The following is a 22,659-nucleotide window of genomic DNA, read 5'->3' as shown; positions in this document are numbered from 1 at the left end:
TGCTGCATGCTATTTGTTCTTTCCTTTTCTAATATTCTGGAGAGATATATATCCTCAGGTTATTATATCAGGTAGGAAATGGGGACAAAATAGGTTCTTGGTATAAAAGTTTCTCCCATCTGATACTAGTGACCAGGACTGTCAAAGGTACCCAATTTTCTTCCATCTGAAAAGATTTGTGATTTTAATCCAGTTTTGAAATACAGAAAGTAGAAAACTCAGCAGCAAACCAAACTGCAAGAAGATGAATCATCAGAGGACAAAAATTATAGTCTGTCCTCCTTAATGTTCCAGTTCCCTCATCTCTCTCTCTTTTACAGATACTGAGTGTGACAGATGATCCTTACAGGGTCAATCTGAATGCTGGCAAATTTAGGCTATTATGCTTTGGTGGAGGCTCTAATATGAAGGCTTTTCAGAGAGCTGTATGCACCATGAAGTCTCTCATTTATTAAAACCAAATGAGAAAGAGATTAAAAATACATGCACCTTCAAAAATTGTATTACTGGTAATTGCAATAAGCCTGGACTATATTAAGCTTTATGTATGTAATAGATACATAGCTTGTCAGAACAGCAATGGCATTTATTGATCATATTAGACATAATCATATTAATAATGTATATACTTCACAGGAAGCAGCCACATGTCTAACTGCTGTCACGGATATACATAAAATTGGGATTGTACAAGATGCCCAAAACATATGTTCCTTGCAGGCTTATGCAATTTATTACTTACATTTCCTAAGTAGCTATCAGAAGGCTGTCTGCTGACAGCTCTCCACATGCAAATTGCTGTCGAGCTGTGTGTATGACTTCAAGATATTTTTCACTTCTTCTCTTCTTGCTAAAATGAAAGTACTGGCAAAATGACTCCAAGGCTGAGAAAAAACCCAGCAGAACAGTCCTGTAATCCCTGAAAGGATTGATTAATATAAAAAGCAGAGGCATCCATACTAGAATACGAAGTTCCATGTGTTGCAAGAGGGAGGTGTGTGTGAATAGTAGTTCATTCTACTGGTTCTAATTTGTTGCCAAAGAGATTAAAGGAAAATCAGAAGTCACTGAAGCCAGTAATATCTGCATTGCTGGTGTCAGTGAGAAACTTCTGTAGTGGCATCCTGTCCTTAACCATGATGAGAGGTTTCACCTTAAAGAATAGTCTCCAGAGTGGTCCAATTCATAGTTCCTTTCATTATGCAAAGAAGCCTAGGACCTAGTGTGAATCATATAGCTATGTGAAGTTCTGTGTGTTCCTAAAAGACAGCTTAATCAGCCTGAGGAATGTTTTAACTGTCAAAAAAAAAAAGTGTTCTCTCATCTGGAACACTGCTTCTTGTGTTGGAGTATTTTACTAGTAACAATGAAGTAATTTAAAACTTGCTGCACCTTGTAACACCCACTGTCATGTAGTACTTTTTTAAAAATTGCATACGATTATATAATTATGACAGTGTTAAAAAATCAGCTAAACTTTGCTTGAAAAGAGTTCAGTCTCAAATTCGACCTTTAAGATAATCTATTAGACAGTCTAGAAAGATTGCCACACCAGTTTTGGGGAAAATAATAATAAATTTTTTTAAAAAGCCTATTTGTATGCATCTATACTTAACCCATATACTCACATTTAATCCCTGTGTATAAAACTGTATGACTATAATTAATTGGCCAAACAGATTTAGTGCCAACATAATTTCTTTTTTGGATTATACTGTCATTTAAGAATTGAGATACAAGTCAGCAGTGAAGAGGATTAGCCTGTCAGTTTCAATGTTCTTAGAGGCAGGGTTTGTTCATGCATAAATGGTAGATGTAAATGCCTTGTGAAGAGTTAATGCATGATTAGTAATTTTTATCAACATGCTACAGGCATGAACTGCGTGTCTCCTGGATAACTAACTGTACTGCAGCTACATCTATGCAAATCAATAAAGAATATAGCTGTTCATTGAAAATAATCAGGAAGAATAATTGAAATGTCATTCAGCAACACATTCTGTACTTTCTGCAACATAAACACTTTATAAAGGCACACTGCATGCAAAGTGCTACACAGGATTAAGTACCTGCCATTACCTTGACTTGCATCATAAAAAGAAGAGACAGATGCTTTGTTGTGCAAGTCAAGGCAATTCATGCTAATAAGAGTTTTAAATATGAATCAGGATTCCTCCTGGATGCCTTGAAAATGTATCTAGGTGTTCCTGAGAACAGAAGTGAGGACATCCTAGCCTTCCAGTCTCATTCAGATTTCCTTTTTGCCCACCATGGTGCATGCTCTCTGCCCAAAACTCACTGCGGATGTGCTTTACTGTAGTAGCTTCTCTTTACTTAAATTCTTCTTGATTTGCCCTCAGTCTGAACAGCTGGCAGCTACCTGCTAAACATATGGTGCCAAAGGCCTGCAAGGCAAATTTCTTACAGCTCACAAGATGCTCAGTCTCAGTCTTTGGAACACTCCTAGCACACTGTCATGGTGCTGTAAGAACTTGTGTCTGTCCTGGGCTCCCACTCCAAAATGGACATGATCCTCAAAATTCACAGTGTGCCTGTGACCTAAAGAAAAAAAAGATCCTTTTTTTGCATTTTGGACATCTATTACAGCAGAACCTCAGTATAAGTGATTAGTTTGGTTCTTAGTCTAAAAAATTGTTATTCTATAAATTTGTGCTATAGTAAATCATAACTTTAGAATCTGTTTCCTCATGCAGATTTAGCAATTCAGAAAAGGGATACCATCATAATAAATGCAGTCTCCAGGAGAATGTCTGAGTTTTCATGCTTAACCCATGGGAAGGATCCATGCAGGTTAAAAGGTCTGCCTTAGCAGATCCTAAAAGGCACTGTTAAATTGACCCTGCAATTAAAGTTCTTCTTCTTTTCTTTCAGAAAACCCAAAGAGCTGGTGATTCCTGACTGCTGATTCTTTGTGTAAGGAAGGAAATGAAGACTGTAAAATGTAGAAGAACCATTATATACACAGCAGTGGAAGTCTTGGAGAATGAAAGCACTCAGCAAGAACATGTGCCTGAGGCACAAGGGCAGGTATGTGACACAAAATTTAAGGAGGTTTTTTTCAAGAATAGAGAATGCTGGAGAAAATTAAGGTTGGAGCAATTACTGTTATATGAACCCTTTTGACTGAACATACTTTTGAGATGTCTGAATGCAACTAAGCAGGCAAGCAAGGCCATGTCCTACTAGTCTGAAAAACACTCTTCATAGTAATCATAATTATATGCTTGGTGCCTGGTTATTACACTATATGGCTTCTCAGAAATCATATTAGCAATTAGTAATCTCCCAAATAGAAAATTCCAAAAATATGTTACCCAGAAATCCCTGTGGAAACCCCATTCATCCTACAATGGCAGCTCATTATGGAAACAAGTATTTTACCCATTATGCCTGACATATGCACTTTAAATTACATACCTTGCATCAACATTAAAAATAAATATAGCCCTGGAAGTTCATGAAGCTGCAATGAAAGATGCTAATTATTATTTTTTATGTCTAACTGTAAACAGAGATGCCAGAGGTTTCAGCATTTGTGGTCATTAGGTGTTAAAGAACATACTGATCTTTTACTGCATCCTTAGGATAGCTTTGTCTGCTCTAAGATGTCACTGTTTCTATCTTGAACTAGGGGAGACTCATACATAGTAATGGATTTTGTCAGTGCTGGTAGTGAGAACTACTTTTGTGCTGAAATCTACCTAGCTGTTGAAAAATTGCACTCTTCTGTTTAGGTTTTATCTGATTGGTGCTATATTTTTGTCTTTACATTGGTTTACTATGATATCAGCTTAGACCAGTCAACAGAGCTACTGCCCGTAGTACAACTATTCATCTCCTTAAGTGTGATTTGACATGCTTTGTTTGGTTAGGGATCTATATTTTATGTTAGTGCTTATCTTCAGTGTAGTAATTAAAATCATAGATCCCGCAGTCACTCTGATTGTAGAACTCAGTATTCCATTTAGAATATCTAGAGGGCTAGGACTGGGATTTGCCCACTCAGGCAGATATTTTATGCCAAAGTACTGTGCCATTATTCTGTCTGCAGTATCATTGCAGTACTTTTCATATGAAGACCATTACATATTTGATGAAGATTGTCAAATGACTGCATAAAAGCAACCATGCTGCTTCAGGCCACTGGACCCCATGGCACAATATTCTGTCCACAACAGTGGCCACAGGCAGATGCCTAGAAAAGAATAAGAACAGCATCAGTAGATGCTATACTTTACATTAATTGCTTTCCAAACTCCATCTATTTTCAGCTGAGGCAATTTCTTAATGCTCTTGCAAAAGTACCTAGACCTTAATATACTAGAACAAGGCACATACCAAGGGCATTGCTGCTCTGCCCTTCCAAAATTAGAAAAAGAAGACTATGGGACAGCCTGGGTGCACAGAGGGACTGTCAGACTGCAGAGAAATAATCTGAGAGTAGCTGTTGCAGCTGTCAAGTCTAACATGATGGCTCAGCTCCAAGGAGCAAATTCCTGCTGCTCTGGGCCAGAAGAATTGGGTAAATAACATTCAGAAACTCTAGGGTCTTTATTTCATTCTTTGCCTTTGGCTAGTGCTATACATGCATAAGTATTTGCCCCAGTGTGCACAGGAATGCAGTTTTTCTTAGTTTTCACCTTTTTCCTTATTTCATAACATCAAAAATCACTCAAGCTCACAAGCAGAATTTTTCCAATCTTTATTCAGTTCCTTCCCCACTCAGCCCCCAGTCTGCCCAATAAGAGTTTGTGAAGAGAGGTCATAGGTTAGCATGCCAGTGTCTGGATCCAAACATACAGGCTTTCAGTGAAGCTCTGTGTGAAGACAGACAGGACAGTGACTATTTCTGATTTCCTGTCACATCTAGGAGAATGTGACTGGGAAGCTACCTTGAGTACCTCTCAGAGGCCAGCCTCCAGAAGCTTTTTGCTGCCTCATTAGCATCCCTTGCTGCTGGAAGTGCAACTGATCAGTGAAAGGCCAATGAAGATTCCTGAGACTTCACTGAAAGGACCTGGACAACTGTATTATGGCTGACATGTGAGCCAGAAGCTGAGGCCAAGTCATGGTGTCATATACTGACATAATGAACTGGGTAATGATACCAGCAAGCTCTACAGTCACATTAGGAACAGCCACCAAAGTCTTTATATATACCTGCTGGCAGCACTGATGACAGAAGTGTATCTCTAATGGGCTTGACAGCATTTAAAAGTCCCATCAACTTTTCCTGATATCCAGGGAGGCTTCTTTTTTGGTCTAGCTCCTTACAGTAAGTGAGAATCAAGAGACTTTTACTGACATCATTCACTGGCCACTTAATGTCCTAGATGCTGAGGGTGATGTTCCCTGCTGGAAAATTAATAGCATAAATAAAATGCACTGAAGACAGTTTGTCTCAAAATTACACAAGGAATATGTACTATCAGTGTTGCAGTTGCACTCCTCAGTTTTTATGTCAGCCATGAAACAGGGGAACAGATCCCAAGAGACATTTTGCTGCTGTTCAGCCTCTCTCAGATGTTTTGCCATGGTTCTTTGCAACAGCATGACACAAGCACAGCAGCTTGTTGTCCAAAGCTGTTTCTGGCCTTTGCAGCTGTTTCTACATCACCACATCTCAGGCACACATCCCTAGCTAGACCCTGGTTTGCCTGGACCATGTCTACTACACAAATTGTCCTTACTTTACTCTCTGCTTCACTCACTGTGATTTCACCATATTCCTCACCCAGTTCCTATTATGGAGTTTCCCAGTCCAGCCTCTCAGCACGCACTCCAATCTAATCTCAGTGACTATTCAGAGAATTCCCTGATGATTTATATTTGTGGAAGTTAGCCACAAATGTAGAGAAATGAAAGGAGGAAAGAGGCCTAAATACAACTCCAGTCCAACCCCACTTTCCATTTCTTACACAAGAGCCTGGACAGTAACACAGAGCATAGAGGAGATGTCAGGGCTCTTCTCACCAGCACAGGGAACTCGGTTCCAAACTGCCTGGGTGGGCTCATCAGAGAAGCCTTGGTTGGAATTAAGCACTTCTAGATAAAACAGTTTTAGACAACTGCCATAAAGCAGATGAGTAACAGTGCTTGGGTTAGATGTTTAGGCTGGCTGTCACAAGCCAGAGACCTTCCCAGTTGGATGGTGACTGAAGTGCACTGGGCATCAGGAATGCTGCCTGCAGGAGAGGGAACAAATTGCAGTGTTATGTTGAGCTAAGAGCTGATGATAATGAGGTTTCATTAGTATGGTTCAAACTAAGCTGCATTTCCTTGTCTGCTTCTGCTGGGATAGATAACAAAGAGCAGACTTACTAAAGTCAATTTATTTCACACCTACTTTATTCACTTGTAGGGTAGGCTAGCTGCACTGTCAAACAATGGTTGATTTGGTGTGTTTTGACAAGCCCATATTGTATGCTTCTCAGCACCTCATTTTTTAGGTGTATGAAATTTGATGAAACAAATATGCCCTTTTTGCATTCCTCCTTTCTTCTCTTTTCATGATAGTTTAATAAAATTGAACCAACATTGGGATCGCAGTTCCAGAGTTGTATTTAGGCCTCTTTCCTCCTTTCATTTCTCTACGTTTGTGGCTAACTTCCACAAATATAAATAATCAGGGGATTCTCTGAATCTTCAGCTAGGTTGTTGTCTCCAAAAACAGGGTGACTTCCTTTCCTTATTGCCTTCTTAAATCCACTTCATGTACTGGCCTTTTTGCATAAAAAAGATTTAAGACCACTGTACCAAAGCTTAACTTTGCTGTTTATTTTATTAAAGACATGAAAATTGGCTGAACATTTCCCTTTAATAAGTACCTTGTCTTGGAGCTTTACAGAGATACAGATCACAAAAAACCTCAGAAATCTTGAGATGCTCATTGTAATTTACTAAGAATGAAAAAGCCATATATAACTGATATTTCTCTATATGACATTACCATTATCTCTGAAATGCTGCAGTGAACTTTCCTAACAAATCAAACAAAAAAAGAAGAGACCTGCTCAAAAGTATGGGCAGTCCTTGCTCAGTCACAGTTAATGAAAAATTCCCTTTTAATTCATGTGAGCCAGCATTTTGAGTTCTAGTTAAGGAATATCACTGGCAGTGTAGATTAAAGGATTTTTTTTTTACTGTTGCTTTTCTTGCCTTTCCAAACAATTTTGCTGCCGGTCAGCTATTTACAACACAAGTTCAGAGCAGCAGTTTTGTTATTAAAGCAGTGGAAAATAAATGCAAACATAGAAAGAAGTGTATAGAGATGTAGCCAAAACCTTTTATTAGATTACCAGAAAACAGGCCACATAGTAGACTTTATTTTTTAAATGTGTTTGGTTTTTTTCCATAAAACCAGCCACTGATATTTACTGATGATTCACTCTAAATATGAGCTGCATTTGAATTTTGATTGACAAAACACCCAAACCTGGCCTGCTCAAACCACAGGGCAATTGCATGGAAGAAAGTCTAAAGCAGCTCCATGTCTTTTCACCTTGTAGTGTCCCATCCAGATATTCTTGGGTTATAGTGCTGCTGGTCACAGGTTTTTAACAAGAGATTCCTAGCTCTGAAATCTCTGAAAACCTCCCTCTGTCCCAGGGAAAGCCATACAAAGTTAAGCTGTTTGACTATGCCTTGGGACAGGCAACTCGAGTTGCAGTGCTCACATATCCCAGCAGGGAATTCAGCTCAGAAGTGAGGTCATGTTTTGTCATGTCCTGAATGAACTTGAACCCTGGCTGGGATCAGTCTGATTTAAACTGAAGAAAATGACAACAACAAAAAGGAAGGGAAAAAAAAGCACAGGAAAGAAAATTAAGAAAAAAAGGAAAAGAAAGAGAAGAATACAAAGAAAAGGAAAAGGAAAAAAACCCCAATCTTCCGAGAAAAGACTCAGGAATATGAATGGGGCCCCCCATACTTGCCCTTATTCCCCTTGGCTTGACAGCTGCTGCCAATGTCAATGGGGAGAGGCTGAGACCTTTTTTAAGCCTGTTTGTGTTTTCTTTTCTGAGATGAGCTAGCAATGAAGTTACTATTATAATTTTCTCTATTTAAATCTTCCCAGCACTTGCATGAGAGTCACCCCGCTTTCACTGCCTCAGTGAGCATAAATTCTTCAAAAGCTATTAAACTGTGCATCACAAAAACAGTGTTGCTGAAGAAAAAACCTTTCACATAATATATCTGCCCTTGGACTCTTGCTGTCTTGAAGGAACTGAAGCATTTCCTTAAGTCTGGTGAAGTATGGATTTCCATTCATGGGCATGGTCTTGACTGAGATTTGGGCTTCACTGTAAGGCTGATGCTAATTGGAGACATTATTTAGACACATTCCTCCACGGCAGCTGAAGAGAGTGTTGTATTTTAAGGGAAGCTAGGGTTGCATTGGTATTACTGGGTGATGCAGAACTTAAAGAAAGGAACAAAAGTTTGATGTGTTGTAATAATTCTGTATGGTCTGAGGTGGTGTCTTTACCAAAAACTATTTTTCTGCAAATATCTGCACATGCCTAAAGAGGTAATGTTGCAAGTGGGGTGAGTCAGGGGAACTCCAGTGAGTGTCTTCAACCTCTTTTTCATTAGGAGGGAACCCATTTCCCAGCACAGTGGTCACACACCCTGGTACATCCTACAAGTAAGTGCAAGGCAAATTCACCCCCTCAGTATTCTACATCACAAATGTGCAGCCATTCTTCCCCCAGAGCAAAACAGTCATTTTGAGTTAACTTCACATTAGCCACTTAGTGTCAGTAAAAGAAAATAGGAGTTCTTTATCTGTTACTCCCTAGACCATGGGATAGGAGTAATCTATTAGAAGTCTTCCACAGCTAACAGTTTTCTCCTTAAAGTCAGTGCAGGCACAATGACTGATCTGTTGGGAATATAACCCTGGTCTTTGTTAATACTTGTTGGGTTGATGGATAACCAAGAGACACATTATGCACTTCCAGCAGTGTTGCTTAACAAGAGAAACGTGACTAGCTTAGTTTTGAATTATTTGCAAGAAATTTGTTTGTTTGAAATTCATATGAAAGTGGTGAAAATATGTTCTTTTGGTCTACAAATGATTCCAGTTTACACTGAAGTGTCACTACCCTGACACCAAGCTCATTTTTCTTAATGGTCTCAATTCACTGTCAGTGAAATCAATGAAGTGTGTTTTTCATTGGTCTTAATGGGATCTGGACAAGGGCCTGTGTTTCTAAATAAAGCCAAATAGTGGCTGATTCTGTATTCAGTTATAGCCATGTAAATTGGAAATCAGCCAGTTGGCAACTTCTTTTTTATTTCCTCCTCCTTTGTGTTTTGCAGCAGAAAAAAGCCTACTTTATTGGGGTGGAAAGGGTAGAAGAACAAACTTACAAGGATAAAACTGCTGTTCTCTTTTCAAGTGATGTGGCACTTGGTCTGTATGCCTCAGCTCAAAAGGAGTACTATAAATTATCCTGAGTTCAGCATCTTGAATAATTTGCAGCCACCTTAGGTTTGATATGACTTAAATTCAGCTGCCTGTGTACTAGAAGAGACATTACAATTACTCACTATTGGCTAAGTACAACAACACTCAAACTATACCTCTTAGATGGCACCTATGCATAAGGCAGAGCAAATGTGAAGTAAAGCTATCACATCTGTTCCATTCAACTCTTACCCTCAGGGATTTCCCTTCATTTATTTGCTTTGGCAAAGTAAAGAGATTTTTGCACAGTCTCTGACATCTCTATGTATCTAGAAATATTAAAACACAATCCCTGAATTTGACATACAGGTGGATTATGGCAATGGCTTACACAGCAGACAGCTTTAAAAGCAAGAGTGACAATTTGTTTAGTTTTCAACTATTGACAGTTTTCTGCACGGTTCCTTGCACATAAAAATTACAGAATTTTTTAAAAACCTTGTGGTTGAGAATACAGTGTTCATGGCCAATGACCTCCCCCTAACTACCTCAAAAAAAGGGAAAAGACAGTCCAGTGCATGGTCAAATATCCTTTCTCCTCTGCTCTCTAAAAAAAATTACTTCTTATCTTCAGCAAATGTTTAGTTCTCTTGCTTTGCATCTAGAAAGCTTGATAATGTTTCCCCACTTGAATTTTAGGAGATTAAATTAGCAGCAGACTGCTAACCTGTAGCTTCATTCTCTTTCCTTCATTATTGGAGTTCCTCTTTATAAAATTATGATTTTCATAAAGAAACCTGATGACTCACAGGAGAATAACAGCACACGTGTACTCTTGGTTGTTAAGTTTTTCCCACATATGAAGATCAAGAGGTCAGTTCTGACTGTCTCTTGCACAACATGCAGCTCATACAACGAGGAGTGGTGAAGAGTTTAAAGAAATGACCACTTACAGGAAAGAGGTTATGATAGAAATCCCATGTGAAATGGAAACTGGCATGGGAGATGAGCAGACAGAGGAGGCCTTTGAGGTGAGCAGGATTTATACTGTTGTCCTGCCACTCAGCAAAGAGGCACAAGCACAGATTTTCTTCTATCCTTAGGAAAGTATCTACACCAACAGATTCTCCCTATATTGTTCTGCATTTAAATGTTGAAGTGGTCTCAAAATACATTGTGGTAAGGGCCTGTTTTCAAGCAGGGATAAATTAAATAAGATTTTAAAAAGCCCCTCAATCTGCTCTCCTGGCTCTCTTCCCTGCTCCTGAGCAAACAGGCAAGTCCTGCTGGTTTCTGTGGGAGTCGTAAGCACTGGCAGAGCAACCAGAAAGAGTATATGCAGAGGAGATTAACTTTTCTTCAACACATTTCATGGTCTCACCAGTCCTTTTGTGTGGAATGAATTCTGTTGAAGAAAGCCACTCCTGCTGACAGCCCCTTCAGCCAACCCCACCCAGGATGATGCCTGGGACTGCTGTTTGGCTGTGTGCAGCCCTGTGCTCTGCATGGGCACAATTAAAACCTCCCAGTGGATCCACTTAGGATATTGTGGAGATAAACACAGCCACATTTTTATAACTTTGGAAATGGGACTGCACAAGAGGCTCTGCTGGAATGCTTACTAGTGACTCTGAGGGGTCAGAGCATGTTTGACAAGGCTCCTGTGTTTTTTTCAAAGTCGTGTTCCAAAGGATTTTAATAATTAAAGAAGTAACAGAAGCTTCAGTATGAAATATCAGTTGTGGGATTTTTTTTTTCCCCTGGGTTTTAAACATTAGTTAGATAAAGCCTAAGGAATAATGAATACGTACCTTTCCTATGAAGAAAATGAGAAAAAAGTTTTGAGAGAGGCACAGTTTAGAAATACTTTTCAGAATACCTACCTAAAGGACTGTAGGCTGAGAAAGACATTTTCAGGCAGTTGCCACAATATGTCATTGACCTCCCAAATGGGAGTTTACCAGTTCAAATTACAAAATTTTCTGACTGCTGCCTTGAATGGAATTCAAGACAAACTAGACCCCAATTAGAGATAAGTCCTACTTGAGCAGAAAGCTTTATTGTTTGGGATGTCATCCTGGCTGATGGATTTTCTCACTTGCAAGAGATGTGTTCCATCAGCTAGTTTAGTTCTTCCAGTGCTAATTCACTTTTTAATGGTGGTACATTTACTTTTGGGTCACTAATTGCTCTGACTTGATTTCTAGCCCATTTATTTTGCTTAAAATTAAAAAGATTTTTCTTACTGCTAGGACTGAGTTTGCCTGCACATATTTAATAAACAGTACATATTACATCAGTATACATTCCACCTTTCTTGTTTGGGGCATTACACTTACCCTTTTCAACTTATCCTATTCAAACACATCAAGCCTCCTTTACCTTTTCTTGTTTTCCACAAAAAAAAAAAAAGAAAGTGATGAATGATGCAAGGCTCCACCAGTGACTGAACTTTTCCATATGGAAATACTACCTCTCTCTGGTGGTTTCTAAGCTACAGAGGTAACATTTTCAAATCCACACAGAGAATTTAGCCACACATTTTCCATGTTTTTTAAGCTAGAACAGGGTCTGAAAGATCACATTGATGGACACGTCCCTTACAAAGCTGATTTTTTCATTTAGCATGAGTTAATTTTCTCTATTCAAAAGCTTTAAAATTCTGAGGAACAGAATTTTTAGTGATGCAGGAATTTAAAGTATCTTTTTGTCTATATCTTCCTGGTTATCTTTAGTAGAACTCATAACCACAAATATCAAAATAATTATTCACTGCTTAACTCTTATCAGAATTAGTTCTTTTTAAACAAAAAAACCAAAGTCACTTTTACTACACATGAATTTTAGAGATACTCTTTGACGTACATCTTTGAATTGAAATTATTTGAAACCAGTAGTTAAAAGTATAACCTCATATTTCTGTTATATTTGAGGCTGAATTTGTAACCTTGAGAAACAGTGGTGTGTACCAAGCAGTCCATCCTAGTACTCATTATTGGACCTGGTGCCAAGCATAAATTTTAATCCAAACTGAAATGTTGTGTGGGACTTAAGGGAAATTTTGCCTGGAGTTCTTTATGACTAAGTCCCAGAGGAACATCATGAAAGGAAAAGGATGTGAGAAAAAATGTTTGCCAAGTTCCCATCACTACTGACTAAAACTGCATGTATCCCTGATATCCATGCACACGAGTACTCTGCACTTCCCTACTTCTACTATTGAACTCCTGCATCATTGTGCTTACAAAAATAATTATTATTTACTTTCTGGTCGCAAAGGAAGATGGGATTTAAAAACTTAAAATAAACCTCTCAGCCAGGTTTTGCCCCTACACAAGAAACACCAGCCACATGAAGCCTCATGAAAGGGTACCATAAAAAATTAAAACCAAACAAGGTTTACTCAAAAATGCAATTGCCCAATATACCCAGAAGTGCCAGCATCAGTTTCCTCTTTAGGCCATTGACTTCATAACCTTACCCAACCCTCCAGAAATTTCCTGGTCAACAAGACTTTTCGGAAGCTTTGTGGGGAAAAAAAAAAAAAAATGCATTGGTTTTAATCAGTTTCCTTAAGACTGAATCACTTCACAAGAACTCAGACTAAACAACTGTAAAAGTTACTAAAAGTAAACCAGCTTATCCCTGTAGAGCAATAAAGGCAAACAAGCAGACAGGAAAGCCTGCAGGAAACAACCTCTTTAGACTACCAACTTGAAGGACTATTCAGATACTGAATGTATTTCTGTATGGAAAGAAAAATATTCCAACACTTTTAAAATATTTTTTTATTTTAAGTAAAGTTTTCAGAGACACTCCCTGGTATAAAGTGGGTGAGAGATTTCAGGCTGAAGGGGTTAATTGTTAATGAAAGTATGGGTTGTTCCTTTTATAATATAACACTATATTTGTAACTGTGAATACTTAAACACGTAAAAGTGCTTCTTTATGTAAGAACATAAAATGCATTTTTGAAAAGTGTATTCAAATCATAAAGGGAAGATATTTTGGGAGAACACATTGGCTGTGCCTTTGCTGTTGTCAGGATATTCCTCATGTCAGCATGACCTTGGTTGAATTACTTAGATGAATATGTTCAGACACACTTGTCAATATTGGCACTTCTGGACTATGTGTCTGTGACAAACAGAGCCCCATCTCACTCCTAGTTATACTAAGTGATTAATATTTCAAGAAGAGACATATATTAACAAAGAAGTATCCAGAGAAGTGTGAAGGATTAGATGAGAAAGCTGAACTCCATCTAAGAAAAGATGCTGCTATATTTGTGTTTAAATGGAAACTTGAACATCTGGCCTGCAATTGATTTTAGAGCTTTAAGGCAAATAATACAAATCATGGCATCAGATATAGGTCATATGTGGTTATCCTTATTAGGCATGATGGACAGGTCTATATGCAGCAAGACACAGGAATTACCTTCTGTTTAGAAGGTTTTCTGTTACTTTTAGACATTTTCCCATTCTTTAATGAAAACTGGCAGCTCACATTTAAATAACTCACTTCTTCTTTCCAGGTTTCAAAACTGTAAATTCAAACAACTGAAATTTTACTTTAAAAATAAAAAGTTTATCAAGTTTATGGGCTAGATGATCTTAATGGTCTTTTCCAACCAAAACAGGCCTAAAAATTGCTTTTAGAAATGCAGAAAAGCCAATTCTCAAAGCTGTTCTCATTCATGAGCAGGAGCATCTGTTACAGCAGATGATGCAGAACTTCCTTCTTCTCAAGAGGGCTGTCTGTGAGGATGCTGGTGTAAAACATCAGGCCATGCTCAAAGTCAAATAGGACTACATGCAGACACTCACTTTCAACCAAATGCTCCCAATTTCTTTTTTTTGTTTGTTTTCATTTTAGTATTGGAGTGTGCCACCTCTTATTTTCTTGGGAGATAAGTTACAATGTTTCTAAGGAAAGAAAATAGTAATTATAATAAGGTAAGACACTCTCAGCAGCTTTCAAACAGAACTGAACATAAATTTGTGCATTTCCTGTTCTGATTTACACTGGGTTTAAGAATTACAAACTGTTAGGTATGCTCAGAAGACTTGAAGAGAGTCAAGTCCTGTACTCACTTTTTCAAGGATTTTCATATTAAAGAATATTTGACATTGTGGTTTGAGAACACAGAGGAATTTCTTCCTGGAATTTCACATGACAGACATAGCTAATCTCTCTTTCTGACTTCTCATTTGTCTCTGGACAGCTGGGATGGCTGTCAGCCCAGAGCACTGACTGAGCTACAATGGGTGCTGCTCCTGAAAACACACTTCGAAAAAGTTTTGTTTTTCTTGAAACTTTAAGGTATTCTTTTCTTTCTTTTCTGCTTTGATAGCTTGATGTGCTGTTGCAAACTTCCTGTCTACCTGCCAGAGGCATTTGATTATAGCTTTTCCACCCATCCAACGTATAATGAAATTCCTGGCCTAAAAGCTGGGAGTTGTGAGATGAAGGAAGAAAACAAGCTATTGTTTTCCTGCCTGGAAGTGGCTGCAGCCAAGAACAACACAGATTCCCCTGGTGCCATGTCTGTAACCAGCACTCTCCTTCCTATGCCACACTCACTGCCTGCTGCTTTTGTTTGGCACAGGGATATTGCTCCTCAATAAGCAAATGGAGAGATGAACTCCTGGGTGCAGGAGGTTGTGGAGGGCTCTCCTGGCAGACCAGACTGGACATGAACAAACTGGAGCAAATAGATGTTACACCACGACAATTTTTCTAAAATCTTTATAGCAATACAGGGGAATCTTGGCAGTCTTAAGACTGATCAGTCAACATTTCTATAAATAAATAGTTAATTTAATTTTAAATGCCCTTTCATTCCAGGGTTCAGTTTCAGGTTGCTGTCACACAGGCGTCTTCCTCAGGGAGGTTTGTTCAAGAATACAAAAGAAGTAAAAGAGGACAAAATGTTCACTCGATCCCAAAAAACCTGTCCTGTTTTGAATACTAAACCATGAAGCAGGGAAGGACTAGGACTTTCTTTTGACAGTGATGGGTTGAATGACAAACCTTGTTCTAGGAAATATTCCCTACAAAACTCTTAAATAACCAGGAAATTCTTTTTCTGTAGTCTTACAGTTCTCCATTACAGACCCAAAACCTTTGAGGATTTGAATTAAAAAAACTGGCAGGGTGATGTAAAAGACTGAAATTAGAAAAAAAAATATCTTCAAATATGGAAGACTAAATTCTGATATAGACTCATAGAATCATGGAATCATTTATGTTGGAAAAGACCACTAAGATCATTGAGTCCAACCGTAAACTTAGCACACTGCCAAGTCTACCACTAAACCATGTTCCTAAGCATCACCTCTTCTAAATACTTCCAGGATGGTGACTCAACCACTGCCCTGGGCAGGCTGTTCCAGTGCCTGAAACCCTTTCAGTAAAGATTTTTTTCCCTAATATCCAATCTAAACTTCCCCTGGCACAACTTGAGGCCATTTCATCTTGTCCCGTGGCTTGTTACTTGGAAGAAGAGACCAACCCCCACCTCTCTACAACCTCCTTTCAGGTAGCTGGAGAGAGTGATGAGGTCTCCCCTGAATGGAGGCTGAGAAGTCATAATCCAGCCACATCTGTTTCTGTTAGCACCTTGTTTTTAAGTTTTGATACCATTAAGATGTAATATATAAGCTATTGTTTCATCAAGGTCTCATCACATAATTGCAATTACATCTCACAGCTTCCCTAGATACCTGATGGGACTTAATATTGCTTCATAATCAGTTTCTTTTTTTTTAAATTAACAGATTCAGACAGTACTTAAGGACATTATAATCAGGTCCATAGCTGTGGGTGGAAAGGAAGGAAGTCTGGAGATATTTTTAACATACTGTGCTAACTTCAAGTTGTTGTGAGTGCAATATTCTCACTGTAGTTACATTTGACTTGAAGCAGTACAGATTAAAAGTAATTTCCCTTGATATTGGTCAGTGCAACTAATACCTTAAAACAGACAATCATTACTTAATCAGTATAATCATGCTTACTAACACTTTAAACTCTGTTTCTGTTTCATGCTCTAATGCTGGTGTCTGAGTCAAGAATATCCCTTGGCTTCAGTCCCTGTAGAATTTGGTCAAAAGATAAATGGGGAAATCCACATATTAGCAAGCAGCTTGAATGTGAAGCCACTGGTATAGCACTTCACTTTCATATTTTGGAATCCATTCATGTGTCCAGTTATACAGAATCCCCAAAATATCAGAGCCATTACCCTTGAGGGTATTTCCCTATAGTGGATGCACTAGAAACATCCTAAGCAAGTAATACGAGCTCAGTCTGAAATGATGCTTTGTTCTCAGGAACCTATAGACATTTAACAGTGCATTATAATGAAGCACTCATATTTTAAATGTATTTTTAATAGTCTAGTCTATAGGGGAAAAAAAAAAGGAAGTATTTTAATTTTTATACACAGAAAAGAACGTAGATGCATGCATTTAAAATTTCCCATGTGTTTTCACTTTCCAAATGTCAAAGAAAGATGCATCTGAACCAAGATATTTTTATTTCTGTAATGGAGCTGGTGAAGCCTTTTCTGTCCAAAAGCAATTCGTAGTTCTTAGGAAATTCATATGAAACCTCTGATGAAAAAAGAAGGAGACAGACTTCTGCTACTTTGGGACAGCAGCAGGTTTGCTAAAATATAACATACCAGAATGTCAGACTGAATATGCTTTTGGAAAAGACATTTCTAGCTTATAAAGAGGCCATGTTAAAAGCAACAAAAAATTTACATATTTTTAAATGCAATTCATAATAATTTTTCTCCCAGTAGTGTTTCACATTTTTTTCATTTGATTGTTGTTTTGATTTGTTTTTAATTCTGAATAGACATGTACATAACTGATGCAAATCAAGATGCAATTCATGCTCGTACATTTCCTGTTACACCTCTAAAGAATGAGCATAAGGCTCCTTTTAAATGTGAGAGTGCTAATTTCCCTAGGGAATTAAAAAACAGGGCCAGTTCATAATAGTTATGATTCCATTTTGGCAAGAAGTTAGATCATTTCATTCTCAACATCTCTTTCTAGCTCAAGTCATAAAGACAGATCTGGAAATCCAATTACTGCCTCTTGTCTGAAATCTCTTAAAGAACTTAGAAAAGGTCTCACTGAGAGAAACTCAGAAAACTTATTTAAAGGGCTTTATTTTTAAAGTTTATGCTTGTATCCTTACTGTTTAGAGTTCAGAGTTTAAGTGATGTGATTACCAACATAAATGCACTGTATGTTATGGCTGTTAAGTCAATTAGTGATTTATTTATGTATTTTGGCTACGATACAGTGAAACAATATATACATTTTCTGCCTTCTATTTGCAGCTCTGGTTCTGACTTGCATCTCAGTTCAAAAGGCAATGGAAATAGTTATGTTTATCCAGGGGAAAAAAAAAGACCCAAAAAGCTCATAAGAATGGGGAGAGAAACATTATTTCATAAAATCAGTTTTAGCCTCTCTTTTGCTTTTATTATTTTTGAAAATGAGAGAGAAGGTGTGTGACAAGAACAGGTGTAGGTTTTTAAAATGAGCATGGAAGGCCAGTTACAAATTCCAGCAGAGCAAAACATCAGGATTGAGGTACTTGGTCAGACAAAACAAATAGGCACATTTGAAACACACAGAATTTGCAGGAGCCATTTCACACACAAGCTGGAGAAAAGGTCACTTGACAAATAAATGCAAAGAAATGTGCTGTGCACTGAAAATGTAGAGTGAAAGAAGGAAAATTCACCACATAGGCCCCTCTGTTTGTTAAACATCTGGAGGTGCTTTGGTAAAATATTCTGTGCCAGGGAAAATCACTTATGATGTAGAGAGAATGATCCTCTAATAGGTGTTAGATTTGGGGATGAGGAGATGCAGTTTGAAGTAAATTTGTGTCAATTCACATAAGACACCCCTGGCATGGCTCTAGTGATCAGCCTCTTGTGTTTGTAACCAGCTGATTTCAGTGCTGCCATAGTCTGTGCTTGGACATTTAGGAAGCAATTACACCTCTGCTATTTTCTTAAGAGTTTTCTTTTCAAGGGTGCTGAGTTTCAAAGCAGAGGCTTTCTAAATGCCTCACATTTGCTTTTTAAAAGGGAAAGGGAACAGTGTCACTGTTTCTTCTCCCAAACTGTGTAAGTCATCACACTTTCATCTCAAATCAATGATTTCAGATGTAGAATATTCTGTCCTCAAGGTCAAACTATCAGAAGAGCACCAGTTTAAGCAAGATTTACAATCAAGGAAATCTTGGAGGAGAGTGTGCATTTTTTCACAGAAAATTCCAAATCCAGGCCACTCTGCTGCAAAGATCTCTCAGGTCACAGATGTTCAGATCCTCAGGTTACAGATCCCTGCAAAATCTGATGTTTCAGAAAAACTGTCACCAGAACTCACAGGCTTAGGATAGAAGACTTAGAGATTTCTCAAACAGGAACAAAGAGAAATAAAAACAGACACCAAGAAGGACAAGCCCAATGGGTCACCTTCTGCTCATTTGTTACTCACAGGTTACTCACATGGATGCTTAAGTAATCATCATAGACAAACATTAACCAGGCAAAGGAGCCTATACTGCAACAGAACTAGGTAATTGATAGTATTTGCACAAATAGATAAGTTTTTGAGCATTTTGACTTTTAAGCAAAAGCTACTGTCAGAAGATTCCTGACGACCTGTAGGCAAAACAAGATTATTTACAGCAATTTCTAGTGCCAGTGTTCCAACTACCAACCTTTCTCACCAGAGATTCATTGCAGGTTGCATTTTTTACAAAGTAAATCAACTCACAGATCTTAATCTTGAGGGGTTCAGAAAGAATTATAAAAATACCAGAAAAGGCTCACAAAATTGTTTAACCCCCAAATTAAATATAATTAAAAAAAACCTATTCTGATTCATTTTTAAACCATATTACACACCAGACAGGATCTTGAACTGCTACTATCTCTTGGCCCATATGAAAGGTAATGAACTGGAAGGAAAACCCCCTACAAACATCTCCAAGAGTTGTCCATTTTTATGGCCCCAAAAGGCTTAGCACTAAATAGGGCCATAGGGTCATTTAACCCTGTTTTGAATGGTGTTCAGGTTGGCACACATGTAACATAGTAATATCCTCAAAGAGGTTATCTCACAACATTGTCAAAAAAAGTAGTTTGTTTTGCTTTTATATTATTTATAAATATTAAATTACATATTCTGGCATGTTAAGAGATATTTTGCACATTATCCTAACGACAACAAAAATGAATTATTAGTTTAGAGAAATAAGAGACATTGAAAACAGCAAGAGAGGAGTTTCTGGGAAAAAAAGGAATGGAGACTCATCTTATATAAAGGTGCCTAGATCTGAAGGTTGATGTTATTAAATTGAACATCTTAAAAAAAATCAAAGGTATGAGAAAATGGCAACAGGATTAATGTTATATGACTACAGAACTAGAGAATAAGAGTCAGGCCTGCTGCAAAATAAGTGGTCTACCAGTAATCAAGTATCTGACCATAAGGCAACCATTTCCAAGCTGAGCTTGGTCAAAAGAATCCATGTGAGGCCCTAACTCATTAATCTGTCAGCTCAAGGGCTCTGTCATTTTTACTTACTGGCATTTCGGGAGGGGGGGGGGAAAAGTAATCTTTTGCTAGAAAATACTGCAGAAGTGGTTTCTTTGTAACTGCAAATTACTTTTAGGATGTGCTTTTGACTCACAGTGTGAGTAAGATCGGGAAATTCCAATGTTTTGTAACTTCAATTTCCTTCAAGTAACCTGCAACCACAAATTCCAGGAACGTTCCCCATTGGAAACTGTGTTTGTGGTGTTTGAGAACACTGTGCATGGCAAGCCAGCCAAAAATACCTCAGTTTTTTGTTCCCTGACTGGGCCTGTGTGTGGGTTTGGGATTTTAGAATGGCTGATCAGGGGCAGGAGTGGCATAGTCTCTTTCTCCCCATTTATCTCATTCCTCATTCTTTATCTCCCCAATTATCCTGATTTCCCCAACAAGCAGAGAGGCTGAACCCTAATGCAGAGCTTCTTCTGACCTGCTGCAGATTACAGTTGCTGTCAATCTCCTTGCCTGACAGGCCCTGTAGGAACTCAGTTAATTCCACCTACTTGTAAAGAACATACAGTGCCATCAAGAAGTTAGGAAAATTACTTCAATTTTGGTGAGAAAATAGCAATCTTTAAAAATATTTTAAAATAGCATCTTTTAAAAAAATCCATCCAGCATGCTTGCACCTCTTCAAAATGCTGGATAAAATAAAATTTTGTCTGTCAGAAGAATTCCTCCAGCTTCTTTCAGTTCTTCCTGAAACACCTTTTCAGTGGAATAAACAGTGAGTTGATATTTAGGCAGATGAGTTCATTATTGGCCTGGTTTTGCAAGAATGACTGCATCATGTGGTAGTTATGACACTACTTTTCCAGACTTTCATCTAGCCCGGTTTTGCTTCTTATGAAATTATGAGCACTTTAGGACTGACAATTTTTTCTCCTTCTGTATTTGTACATATATATGGTTTCTAAACATGATAATAGTTTGGTATATAGTTGGGGATTTTGTTGCTTGGGTTTTTTTGTTGGTGTTTGTTTGGGGCTTTTTTGTCCCAAACAAGAAGTTTACAAATACACCCTCCTGAACAGCATTTCCCAGAATATTAATTATGTGTAGCTCACTCAGGATTCCAAGGTTGTAACCATACTGATTAAATCCTCCCCACCAGTAGAACATATCTGGTGAGTGGCAAGAGGGTCAAGAGATAATTATTTATCCTGCACTATCTTAAACTAACTTTGGAGCTGTGCTTCAATTGAGTTTTTAATTACTGTTTCCCTTAAGTGACTTCTATGTCCTTAATGACTCTGGCTATGTGTTAGGAAAATTTTCTGATGGTGCAGCTAGGGGAAATTATGCAGAAAGGAGAGAAGAGCTTATTATACATGAAGTATGATTGTAAGGCTTAGAAAAATAATAGCAAAATGGAAAATACTTAAACTTGGAGAGAAAGGTATTGATAAGAATTTCTGCTATGAGCCTATTAGGATTAGGCCTATTAGGATTTACAGCACAGAAGAGTTCTGAATACATTAATGGTATGGAGGACTGGCAGTTTATAACATTTCCAACAAGATCTAATATTTCAAGCAGTGATGGAGAAGTATTAAAGCAAGTGAAAAATTTATCCAGAATACTTTGGGCAATGCTCCAGAAAAAGAATTATAAAATACAGCTTTCAGGTAAGGGAGGTCTCGATGATGCAGGAAGTCTCCTCTAGGTGCACATTTCTGTGTCTCTTGGCAAACTTCACTGTATCGTTTCACTTAATTTAACCTTCACTGAAAGCCTGTCCAGAAAGAAGGAAAAATTCATTTGGCCTTCTGACTTGAGCTAGGGAGCAGGGAATGCTGATATTAAAATAACTCCTGATTTTCCTTATGCATCTGAGAAACAACAAAGTTATTTTCCTAGTTTTGTAACCATAATTAAGCTACTTAAATACTCATCAGCCTGAATGATGTATAAAGCACACTTTGCCTCTGTCTGATACCATGACTCATGACTCTATCTGACATTACAACTGAAGAAAACACAACCATCCAGCTTTAATCTGCCCACTGGCAGCACCTAAGCTGACTATTGTCTCTTTTTATGAGCCCTTGAAATGTTTCAAATGCCCAGGGCACTGCTTCTTTCCACAACCACTCCGGACTGGGCAGGCTGCCAGGCTCCCAGGAGAACAGTTGGGAGAATAAGTGTTTCTCCAGCAAAACTGGAAGGGGCCCAGTATATAGGATGGTTTCAGGGAATTCCCAATCTACATCTATACTACAAGTCCTTTCCAATATGAAACTACAGAAACTGTCCTTACACTGAAATTGCATTGCCTCTCATCCGGAGATAGAGAATCAGGAGACCTTGCAATTGAAGTCCTGTACTCAATTCTTTCCATGTCTTCAGAAGCTGTAAATCACATTTTACAAAGGAGTTTCTGGTGACCTGTTAGTTCAGGCTTATGAAGAGAAATACCCAAAGCCTCTTTAATGTGTATCACTCTGCAGCGGATGCAATGTTACATGAAATAAAAATAGGAACATGATTCTACTGTCTACTTGTGTAGAGAAAAAACAGAATTGGGAAATCCTAGTTTGACCTTCTTAGTTTCACTGAACTCCAGCAAGAAATACACAAGCAGGG

Source organism: Heliangelus exortis, chromosome 4 (assembly GCF_036169615.1).
Source record: "Heliangelus exortis chromosome 4, bHelExo1.hap1, whole genome shotgun sequence".
Taxonomy (NCBI): domain Eukaryota; kingdom Metazoa; phylum Chordata; class Aves; order Apodiformes; family Trochilidae; genus Heliangelus; species Heliangelus exortis.
The sequence above is the reverse complement of the archived record's forward strand: the minus strand, read 5'-3'. Positions refer to the sequence as shown.